This window comes from Wyeomyia smithii, chromosome 1 (genome assembly GCF_029784165.1).
Source record: "Wyeomyia smithii strain HCP4-BCI-WySm-NY-G18 chromosome 1, ASM2978416v1, whole genome shotgun sequence".
Classification (NCBI taxonomy): Eukaryota; Metazoa; Arthropoda; class Insecta; order Diptera; family Culicidae; genus Wyeomyia; species Wyeomyia smithii.
In genome coordinates, this window is record NC_073694.1 from 176,768,986 (window position 1) to 176,781,995 (window position 13,010).

Consider the following 13,010-nt stretch of genomic DNA (forward strand, 5'->3'; position numbering starts at 1 on the left):
GGGATAAACCTTTATTTGCTCTCTCAGTTTAAGAGGGAGTAGTTTTCGTTAGCTTCTCCTTTACTAGAAGAGAAGTTGGCCAAATATCAAAACATTTAGGTTCATATTGAAGCCACATCCTAACCGTTTTCGAATTAAATATTATAGGAAGATTCACAACTCACCATGGGTGCGTATTCTGCAGAAAGTTCGATTTCATACTGTTTTTGCCGCACCCCAGAGCGATGAGAACGGTAACGCAATGCTCAGTTGGTCGCCGAGCAATTTATTTCGTTTTTCTTGCGTGCGCGGATGCTCTGTCAAATTAGGAGCGTTTTTTCGTCAGAGAAACTATTACTCTGCGCTCTCTCTACAGCAGATGGTGTGATGCACATTGAATGTAAGCTCGCAGTTGTTAAGAGGAAATAAAACTCTTTCTTTTTAAGATGAAGATGAGCAAAACAAAGCCTGATTTGCTCTTTCAAGAAATTTGGTGCAGATATATATTTGGCTTGATGTTGAAGCGCAAAACTCGACTGATCTGATGCTGATGCAGGGCAGCCGATACCAATGGCAACGGAAGCGTCCACTGCTGTGGCAACGGGGATAGCGCAGCGGTTGCAGTTAATCTCAACATCAATATTAGCAGGGCCAGCTGATGCAATGAGGCATTTAAATGAAATGCTGTCTCTGAGCGATTGAGGGCACACTAGTAAATGCATCCAATAAAAATAACGTTCTGGAAACCTGGCGAAATTTGGAGCAGATATATATTTGGCTTCATCTCCGTGTATCAGAACGTACTGAATTATCTTTTCTTCAGTCATGAGCACAACATCCAGAAAGCTTCCATTATCAGCATAAAAATTAATTTTTCGCATAATCAAAATTCAAAAATTGTCAAGTCCAAATCATGACAAGCAACTTACTATGTTATTGAAAATGGTCAATCCTTGTTGAAGTGCAAAATTCGATTGATCTGATTGGACGTTACTATGATTGCTTCCCATGCACAGTCGACAGAAACCTAGGCCTTGCAATTTGAATGTGCTGTTTGTCTGTATAAGAGTCAGGATGGGAAATATCGACTGAAATGGCTATCAATAGTTATCAATGATTTCCTACCACTATCGATAGGTTTTTCATCCCTATATAAGAGCCTGTTTCAGTCGAAGCCGCTCATAATAGTTCTAGACAGCGATAACAGCAGTCCTCCCTTAGCAACAGCAGTAGCAGTGCAGTGGATACCAGGCGGATAGCGGCCACATCTGTGGCATAGCAATGGATAGCGCACTAGTTGCAGCGAATCTCAACATCGACAGCAGCTGGGCCAGCTGATGCAGGGACAGCGGATACCAATAGCAGCGTATAGCGGCCAAAACATTGGCATGGCTACGGATAGCGTAGCAGTTGCAGCGGGTATCAGCATCGATAGCAGCTGATGCAGTGAGGCACTTTAGTGAAATGCAGTCTCTGCGCGATAGCGGGCGTGAATGCATTTAATGAAAAGTTGACTCATTTCGACAACACATGAGCCGTCTAGTTTTGAGTGTTAAATTAGCTTTTCACTGTTTATTTTATCACAAGGAATACTTTATTCGCACTGTCAGTGATAACGCCAAGATGTGATCGGTATCTTATTCGATATTGAACAACAAATGAAAAAATTACTGACACGCAAGTAGCCGGGTTATCTTTCTTGTAAAAGTATTCTACTTCATTCTTGCGGTCGTGGTTTTGCACACAACCCTCCTGTTATTTTTCCTGTTTTTTTTTCTGCAATATTATTTGCTGATTGGCATTTTGTGTGTGTGGCTCTCGCGTCAAACATGGACGACGATGGTGGCATGACCGAATGCGGGAAGGAAACCCGCTCGTTCCACCGCCTAGCCCTACCGGATACAAAGTTCCAAGGGTGAAAATGGAGCCCAGCAGAAATCCACCCATCGGCTGAAGCAGTATCCGGAGGGCGATATTGGGGTTGTGTTTTTTCGGTCGAAAGTAAAAGCATTGAATACAATGCAAATTTGTAGGGATCTGGCACGGGTTTCAGCCGTGACTGTTATTACAAAAGTACGCCCGAACAAGCTGCTCGCGTAGTTGAGATTGACGGTGTGGTCTGCGAATCGAGTCTGACCGTCGAGGACCTGTTGAAGGCTGGATAAGGCCTTTTCAAGGATTCCTTCTTGAACCAGCTGAGATACTTGAATGTGAGCGATAACATACAGTGTCGCTCGACAAGGGGTTAAAACTTACACTCCATCAAACTCTTTTCGCGTGACTTTCGCCGGGTCTGCTCTGCCGAGCTATGTGCTCGTGGATAAGGTGCGTCTACCCGTGCGCTTGTTTTACCGCGGGTAATGAATTGCCTCAAGTGCAAACAGTTGGGCCATACAGCCTCCCACTGTGGCAATAAAGCACGTTGTGGCAAGTGCGGAGAGCAACATGCGGATGACATCTGTGATAAGGGTGCTGAAAAGTGCCTCTATTGTGGGCAGACTCCGCATGAGCTGTCTGCATGTCTGGCGTACAAGCAGCGCCAGGAGAAGATCAAGCGGACTCTAAAAGAGCGCTCTAAGCGCACTTTCGTAGAAATGCTCAAAGAGGCCACTGCCACCAGACTGGTTTCCCTGAATCTCTTCGCGGTCTTGTCATCCGATGAGTCTGATTCTCACGATTCAGTTGGGGAACCTTCTTTTGTTGTACCCGGGAAGTCTAGGAAGAGAAAAGACTTCTTTTCTCCTAGACTTCCTAGGAAAAGACAGAGAAGGTCTCTATCTGAAATGGCTAATACTAGGAAACAAAAAAGTGCTGTAGAAAATCCGAAACAAACTCCTCCGGGATTGGCAAGATTGAATTCTAGCAAGGAGTTTCCGGCACTTCCAGGAACATCAGAAAACCCAACTGTTCCTTCTTTTTCGTCCGATATTCAGCCAGAATCTGAACTGCTGAACTTCAGATATTGTGGACTGGGTTTTTGAAAATTTCAACATAACTGATCCTCTTAAAAGTCTTCTGCTGGCATTTCTACCAACAGTTAAAACGTTTTTGAAGCAGTTGACTGCTAAATGGCCTCTCCTCGCAGCGATCGTATCCTTCTACGGCTAATTCATCGGCTGAGATGAAGGGTTCTATCTCTATTTTACAGTGGAGTTGTAGAAGTATCATCCCCCAAATTGATTCATTTAATTAATTTTAATTAATTTTAATTAATTTAATTAATTTAATTGATAAGTATAAATGCGATGCATTTTCCCTCTGTGAAACTTGGCTCACTTCAAATGTAGATCTTAGCTTCCAAGATTTTAATATAATTCGCCTCGACCGAGACACCCCTTACGGAGGAGTACTTCTAGGGATTAAGAAGTGCTATTCCTTCTATCGTATTAACCTCCCCACGGTCCCAGGCGTCGAAGCTGTCGCATGTCAAATGACAATACAAGGTAAAAAGCTTTGTATTGCCTCAATGTATATTCCCCCCAGAGCACAGATGGGCTGCTCTTTAATTTAATAGAACTTCTCCCATCGCCACGTTTGATTTTGGGAGATTTTAACTCTCACGGCGTGGCTTGGGGTTCCCCTTTCAACGATAACCGTTCCTCTTTGATCTATAACCTCTGCGACGACTTCGAAATGACAATATTAAACAACGGGGACATGACACGCGTTTCAAAACCTCCAGCGTGCTTCAGATCTATCTTTATGTTCAACATCGCTACGGCTGGATTGCATATGGGAGGTAGTCCTCGATCCTCACGGTAGCGATCATTTGCCCATTCAAATTTCAATTGATAATGGTTCAACTCACACGCGATCAGTTGATAATCCGTATGACCTCACACGGAATATCGATTGGAAGTTTTACGAGGAAATGATTTCAGAAGCTGTCGCGTCGATTCAACATCACCCATCTCTTAAAGAATACAACCTCCTCGCGGGCTTGATTCTCGACGCCGCGTTGCAAGCCCAAACGAAAAAATATCCCGGCGTGATGATCAGAGAATGGCATCCCATTCCGAGTGCTCTGATGTCCACGAGAAAAAAACCGACGCGTTAGGGGCCTTCTTTTGGAAGAAAGGTAAACCCGACGACTTTAGGCGGTATTCGGAGCTTGATACCAAGCTTAAAAGCTTGGTCCGGGCAAAGAAACGCGAATATTAGCGTCGGTTCGTGACCGAGACGTCGAGGGAGACATCGATGAGCACTTTTTGGAACACAGCCCGAAGAATGCGGAATCGCGTAACGGTCAACGAAAGCGAGGAGTATTCAAGTAGGTGGATATTTGATCTGCCAGAAAAGTATGTCCGGATTCTGTCCCAGCGCAAAACATTATTCGCGATACGTCTCCGGGCCACGACGCGATAGAATCACCTTTCTCGATGGCAAAGCTTTCAGTTGCCCTCCTATCCTGCAACAATAACGCGCCTGGGTTAGATAGAATCAAATTCAACTTGTTGAAGAATCGAAAATAGCAAATAGAGAAATTTTTAACATTTCAAGCCTAGGTATTTTCTCAATGTCGATAATCGGAAAGATGGGAGAAGAAATCGCCCATTCTCACTCAACAAGAGATCGCCCAATGTCTATTCTGACAGTTGACGGCAGGGTTTGCACCAAAAGACTGCAAACATGCTATCTCTTTTTAATTTGAGAGTAAATGTGAGCAGGGTGGCCACTCAAACCCCGAAATTAAATTCCCGGTTTTCTCCCGGTTTTTCCCGGTTCGTTTAAATATTTTTCCTGGTTAATTGTACTTTTGAATTCTGTAGTTTTCCATGCAGTTGAGGAATAAAAAAGCGTGGCTTTCGATTTACATTTCAATAAGCTCTAAGTCACTTCTTGACGTGTTCAGCCTTATCGAAATCAAGAGATATAGTCGCAAAAAAATCGAAAAATGCGACGGATGTCACCTTTCCGAGAGGAGATGTCTGATGATCTTATAAACAACGCATATAATACTCATTACCGAGGAATTCTAGGCCAAATTAAGTTTGAAGGAATCGTTTTTACCTCAACCAGATAAGATTCAATATATATAAAAGAGTAATATATAAAAGAGTATTTTCATAAACCTTAAAACACGTTACTTCAGCAGCTCACGCATTTCTTCATCAATATCAATTTCGTGTCCTCCTCCGGCAATCTGTACTGTATCGTACACCAAGCGCTGTACTACAAGTCTGTCTTTTTCCAAATTCATGACTACGCACTCCTTGTTCACGTAGAAACCTCGCTCCAACGTGGCATTGCTATGCGATAGAATCAGAATCTTCCTAATAAACACAGAAAAGTTAGGAAGTTTCTTGCCTGAAGCATCTATCAGATCTCTACAAAAAGTATCAAGGTAGGAAGTCAGCAATGTCTTCGTCGAATGCATACTCAATAGTTGTGAGTATTCTTGGCGACATCTATCAGCTACAGTTCCCGCGAGATTATCGTTGTGAACCATTTGCTCTAGACAAAATTCGAGCCATTTGAATGTACTCCGGGGAGCTTACCTTGGTCAAGTTAGCTTCCAAGAGGAAGATGAATAACAACAAAAACTGTTTTATGCACTGTAAGATATGTCAGCCATCTTCTCCGGGTCACAGGACTAGTCTTTTTTTGGTTAAGTATTCGAGGAAACTTACTTAAGAAATTTTGGTCTCGTGATCGCCATGAGATGGCTGACAAAAAATGGGTTTGTATGGCACAATCCCACCCCCACTGGCACAATCTCACCCCGGCTTGTAATGTTCAGTGAAATTCCCGGTTTTTTCCCGGTTTTTCCCGGTTCCAAACGAATCCAGGTTTTTTCCCGGTTTTCCCGGTTGGGTGTCCACCCTGTGTGAGAGTTATTCCTGCAACTGTTTTGAGTTAAATGGAATTTTTGACAGATATTTTTCCATATTTATCAGGGAAACCGCGGACCATTGAGATGTTTGGTACGAAGAAAATATATGAGATTTGACAGCGAAAGCATAGTTTTGGTTTGCACTCAAAAATTACAGGTTTTTGGCGAATGCAGTGAATTATCAAATTTATCCCAAGTTATAAACAATATTATTTTTAACCTTATTATAATATTTAGATTCCAGGTTGCTGCGATGTTCACATAAAACTTGTCGTTTATTTAACACTTTATCAGACATGCACTTTTCACCATTCTCCGTGTTGTTCTAGTAGGGTAAATTAACATATAGTGGACATATAGTAAGACACAACATATAGTAAGACACCAACTGCCTGCTGTGATATCCTGTATAGCAGTGGCAAAAAAAATTGACAGAATCTCCCCGTCCCAATAGGTCAACTGATGTTAGCTTCCATGAGCCTAGACTATTTTGATGTCTTGAAGGTGAAGCTTTTTCGGAAAGTTCGTAACCACCTCCACTATCAGACAGTATTACGTTCTGCTGTTAATAAATATGTTAATATTAATAACACCGCTGTTGAAACACACAGTGGGGTGTGGAACACAATCGAATTGCCGTTTGAATTGTCTTCTTCTTTTTCTTCTTCTTCTTGTTTCGTATAGCAGCAAATATCAGAATTCAATATGATTTTTCGGGTGCCGCAAAATATGCTGCGCCTCCGGGGACAACTAAATGCGCAGTTTATTTTTGAACTCTACACTCTGCTTTTTTCAGATAAGTAAATAACTGAATATAGGATATTTAAAAGACAATAGAAATTAAAATGCTCCGTACAGATCTTTTAATAGGTAGTTCAACGAGCTGTACTGATGATTATATTTTACTAGCTAAATGAATTTAGTCCAATATGACAATACTAGTTGCATCCCGCGGTGGCGGTATAGAGGAAAACCAAATTCATTTCATCATGATATTAGAGTTCCGACATTAGTATTTGTATTTTTCAATTGAATTTTTTTTAATTAGCATTTGCAAGAAAATATTACTTTCCATAACCTTACTTGTAATTGAACAACGCTATGCAAACATCAATTGCTGAGGCTAATGTTGTGCATCACTATAGCCAAGTTTATTTTCGAAGATAACGGACATATAACTTTCAAGTATGGTATCTTCGTTGTTCTTTGGTGTCTTGAAACTGATCAATTTTTTTCTGATTAATTCTGTATACTGATAAAATGTTTAAATTGACCTGAATTGAATGTTAACATGTTCATAAAATTCCATGTCAATTTCAAATTTTCTATGAATATTCATTTTCTACTAAAACTGTACTTCGTTATCGATATTTTTTTCACGAGCTTGTAACTGCAGAAAAAAAAATTATGTGACATTTTTGCCGCTTTGTGATCGGTGAGTGAGCCAACTTCAACAAGACAAATAGATATAAAAGGAAGCTTAATTTCTTCTAAATCGTACTCAATTAAATATAATATAGAAGGTTGCCTTTTCGCGTATTAAAGAAAATGCGCTGTATTAGAATGAAAGGTTTTCATCAATGGACCAGAAACCAAATTTAGGGGGAAATAAAGTATGTAACTTTTTTATTTTTGTAGATAGAAAACCTTGTTCTACAATTTTATAACTCCATAATTTCAAGTAACTTTGTAAAAAAAGTTTTTCTCTGAAACATTGCTATAGAGCTCTAGACCCAAATTTCCTCCTAAATTAGGTTTCTGGACCATTGTGAATGTTGAAAAGAATATTTTTTCTTCTAAGATAGAGTGCTGCTAGAGTGATTGGCGGCTCAAAACTAATCTTCATAGTTCTCTACTAGTGTACATACATACAATATATGACACATTTTTGACTAATCGACTGAGAGGCTGTTAAAGTTCTCCTAGAATTTAATGAACATTTGTGAGTGTGTAGGCCTTACTACACTAGAAAACTTTGCATACTTTTTTATTGAAAATTCATCCAGACTATCATTTAAAAAGTATGAAGTTTGAACCTCTTTTCCATATATCGATATATTTAAATAATGAAAAACTAAAAAATGATTTGAAAAAAAGGTCATCTCAGATTTTTTAGACACTAATTTTTTGGATAGACAATTCACACTCTTAAGGAGAAAATGTTTAAAAAAACGCATGCTTTTTTTGTAAATAAAAGATAATTCCCATGTTTGCTTCTTGTTTATATGAATAATGAAAGTTTTGTCTCCAACAGCAGAAACATAATTTACTCAAGAAAATGTAGAACAAGACAAAGAAAGTACTGTTTTTCGAAATAATTTTCATTGAAAAAGTAAGCTATAAAATACTTGTTACAATCAAATTTCCACAATTTCAAAAAAAAAAACAACATTGATGCGAAATGAAGCGTATCTTCACAAACATACAAAAAAAAATTGCTCTCATTTTATTTGGTGAATAATATTTCTTAAGATAAAGATAATCGACAAGCTTTACTTAAAATTTTATAACAAATTATCATGACGGCTTTTTGAGCGATTTTAATTTTGTGAAGATAAAAATGCTACAAGAACAAACAGCACTGTTTTTCCACGTTGTTGTCTTTCTACATATTTTGGACGCTGTAACGTGGAACATTCTGGTCAATCCATTTGGTTATAATCGAGGGATCCATCAATATGAACTAACCAAAGTGGTTTACTCAGTTCATCACTACTTTCAATCATTTAAATTTAAAAAAAATCCGTTTTTGAAAGAACCCGTGTCACCAGTGGGACGGTTGTAGCTCATGAGTGAAAAATTTCAAATTAGTGTAATTTTGACAAAAATTTCGAAAACGTCGAAAATTTCAGAAATACCAAATAATAAAAATGGGTAGCTCCGCAGTCGCGAGGTTACAGAGTCTGCCTTGACACGCGGATGGTCATGGGTTCGAAACTTAGTAGAATCAGGCCATTCGACATCAAAGCACTAGAGTATGGGTTCATTCTCAGGTTCCTCCACACCAGAACTTCTTTCTAAAGAATGCCGCAAAGATCAACATTACTGGTCGCAGTGGGGGTCCATACAAAAAAAAATTTAAAAATAACATAAACGATAAATAAGCATAAAAATATCAAAAGTGTAAGAAATGTTAAAACGGTCAAAATTTCAGAAATCTCAAAAACATTCAATATTTAGTCATTCATATAAAAAACGACAAACAGCGTCGAAACTATCGATAAGGTCATCAAATTTGTCCATGATCAAAAAAGTCCAAAAAACTAGCAAATATTTAATTGTGAAAAATGTCAAAAATTTCAGAAGTGAAAATTGTAATTCAATAAATGAAAATATAATCGCTGATGTTTAGAGCCAGATTCAAGCAGCGAATTTGAGAACTTCAAAAAAAAAAAAAAAGAAAACTGAGATGTTAGCTGAGAGTTAGAACTGAGAATTACAAATTTTGCGTTGTTCGAATTTTAGAACATGAAAAAAATATCAGCGTATGATTGAAATTGAGACAGAAATAGAAAATGAAAACCGACAATGAAAAAGAGTAAACCTAAAACGAAGAATAAAATAACAGGAGGGTTGTGTGCAAAGCCACGACCGCAAGAATGAAGTAGAATACTTTTACAAGAAAGATAACCCGGCTGCTTGCGTGTCAGTAATTTTTTCATTTGTTGTTCAATATCGAATAAGTTACCGATCACATCTTGGCGTTATCACTGACAGTGCGAATAAAGTATTCCTTGTGATAAAATAAACAGTGAAAAGCTGATTTAACACTCAAAACTAGACGGCTCATGTGTTGTCAGAATGAGTCAACTTTTCATTAAATGCATTCACGCCCGCTATCGCGCAGAGACTGCATTTCACTAAAGTGCCTCACTGCATCAGCTGCTATCGATGCTGATACCCGCTGCAACTGCTACGCTATCCGTAGCCATGCCAATGTTTTGGCCGCTATACGCTGCTATTGGTATCCGCTGTCCCTGCATCAGCTGGCCCAGCTGCTGTCGATGTTGAGATTCGCTGCAACTAGTGCGCTATCCATTGCTATGCCACAGATGTGGCCGCTATCCGCCTGGTATCCACTGCACTGCTACTGCTGTTGCTGAGGGAGGACTGCTGTTATCGCTGTCTAGAACTATTATGAGCGGCTTCGACTGAAACAGGCTCTTATATAGGGATGAAAAACCTATCGATAGTGGTAGGAAATCATTGATAACTATTGATAGCCATTTCAGTCGATATTTCCCATCCTGACTCTTATACAGACAAACAGCACATTCAAATTGCAAGGCCTAGGTTTCTGTCGACTGTGCTTGGGAAGCAATCATAGTAACGACCAATCAGATCAATCGAATTTTGCACTTCAACAAGGATTGACCATTTTCAATAACATAGTAAGTTGCTTGTCATGATTTGGACTTGACAATTTTTGAATTTTGATTATGCGAAAAATTAATTTTTATGCTGATAATGGAAGCTTCCTGGATGTTGTGCTCATGACTGAAGAAAAGATAATTCAGTACGTTCTGATACACGGAGATGAAGCCAAATATATATCTGCTCCAAATTTCGCCAGGTTTCCAGAACGTTATTTTTATTGGATGCATTTACTAGTGTGCCCTCAATCGCTCAGAGACAGCATTTCATTTAAATGCCTCATTGCATCAGCTGGCCCTGCTAATATTGATGTTGAGATTAACTGCAACCGCTGCGCTATCCCCGTTGCCACAGCAGTGGACGCTTCCGTTGCCATTGGTATCGGCTGCCCTGCATCAGCATCAGATCAGTCGAATTTTGCGCTTCAACATCAAGCCAAATATATATCTGCACCAAATTTCTTGAAAGAGCAAATTGATTTTAGAGAAAATATCAACTCTTCAATTAGGTTTTTATTTAATCCTGAAAAGGACAATTTGTTGTTTAATTTAATATCTGATAAGATGCCGATCACATCTTTGCGTTATCACTGGCAGTGCGAATAAAGTATTCCTTGGGGGAAAATAAACACTGAAAAGCTTGACACTCAAAACTAGACGACTCATGTGTTTTGAACGCCAGCTTTCCAGATCGTTCGTTTTATTGGATGCATTCACTAGTGTGCACGTTGTTCAGAGACAGCATTTCACTAAAACGCTCCACTGCATCAGCTGGCCCTGCTGCTATCGATGGTGATATCCGTTGCCACAGCTGTGGTCGCTATTCGCTGCCATTGGTATCCGCTGCCCTGCATCAGCTGGCACTGCAATCGATGCTGAGACGCGCTGCGCTTTTCGTTGCCATACCACAGCTGTGACCGCTATCCGCTGCTATCGTTGCTGATCCTACTGCTGTATCCACTGCACTGCTACTGCTGCTGCTAAGGGAGGACTGCTGTTGTCGCAGTCTTGTATTATAATGAGCGGCTTCGGGTGAAACAGGCTCTTATATAGGCCAAATTGCACATTTCAAATGGCAAGGTCTATGATTCTGTCGACCGTGCTTGGGAAGTAATCGTATAACGCCTAATCAGAGGCCGAATTTTTCGTTTTGACAAGGCTTGACTATTTTCGATAGAACAATAGCTTGAATAATAAAATTACAATTATCTGCATTTGGGAAGAATCTTAGAAGATTTTCCAATCTATTGCCGCAAGAACGAAGGAAATCCATCGAATACTAACCGATTTATTAGCATTTGAAATTGGACATATTTTTCACTTTTTCGGTTTTAGATTTTCATTTCACATCCCTATGTAGCCGAACTTCCTGAGAGAAGTATTCTACTTCGAAACTACTTAGCTCCTGAAGCTGCTCTCCTCCACAATCAGCGCACGGGCGATGTTAATTTCCAGTCCTTCATACAAGCGTCCGGTAGCAAAAGCTGCAGCCGCAGCAGCAGCGCCAATACAGCCAAACACCAGCGAGCCGAGTGCGGAATCACTTCACGCAGCGACACAACTCACTTGTTAGTTGGCCTTGAACGCGGATGATCTTTTCAAAAGACACACTTGTCGGATTTCTCCATTTTTGATAACTTATTTTTTCGACTGGTCACTTCACAACGCGTCTACACTTATTCACGTCTGTCTCAAAACTGACTCGGATTTCCGGTCTGCTCTCTTTAAAGGACTTCTGATGGTAAAGAAGAAACCCAAAGGACACTCAATGATCAAGAAGGGATACAGTGCTGCCACCTTGAAAAGTTTAGTTTATGAGTTAATTCATACTCGCATATGAGCGAGACGATTGAATGCCGTCAACGCGACTTGCCATTCATTCACTTTCACACGATTGATTTATTCAATCGTAGGGCCGATACACGCTTATCGAAAACGTTTAATCCTAATTTTATTATGCCGATTTTTAAAACATTTTATCGTACCTTCTTTTTTAACTAACCGCCCTATATATTATCCGCAATATTATCTACAACACTAAGATCAGATCTGCAGCCGTTAGATTCACAACAATACAGTCACTGCAGTGCGCCGGGTACGGAATCACTTCACGTAGCTACACGACACACAAGCAAGCTGGCCTTGAACACGGATTATCTTTTATTTCGTTTGGTTATTCGTACACACAGACCGAAGTATAATGGAACAATAAGTTTGCACGTCCGTTTCTGTCGAGTCTTCGACGCGGAATAAAAAAAACTAATCGTTGTCGGATCATGGAGAAACAAAAAAGTTAGAATTTTCAAGAAACAAGAAAAAAAATCTGAACGGTTTGTTTAATTGATATAACGTCTTCAGTAAAGTTGTAAACAGTAATGTTGTTATCCAAAAAAAACCGTGACACATATTTTTTTGAAAAAAAAAAACATAATTATGAATTAAATATCTCAAAAAACTTTTCAGAATCTGATTTTTTGTCTACGAATACCACACATTGTAAGCTCACCGATTACAGCTAATTAAACTCGGAGAAATAAAAATTAATGATATTTTTTACTTTATGTTTCTAACTTACTTACTTACTTCTTTTGGATAGTCTTTTGGATACACTGAACGCACGAGTTTTATTCAGCTGCTTTCAAAGTCTTTTTCAAACTTGTTTCAAAGTTGTGGAAAGGTTATATGTGCATATAAAAATCATATGCAGTTGACTACAAATTACACTTGGGAAGTCTACAAAGTTTACCGGAATGAATATGCTCATACATTACGAAGAACGAAAAGCGAACTTGTGCAACAGTCAATCGAGAATAATGAGACAAACA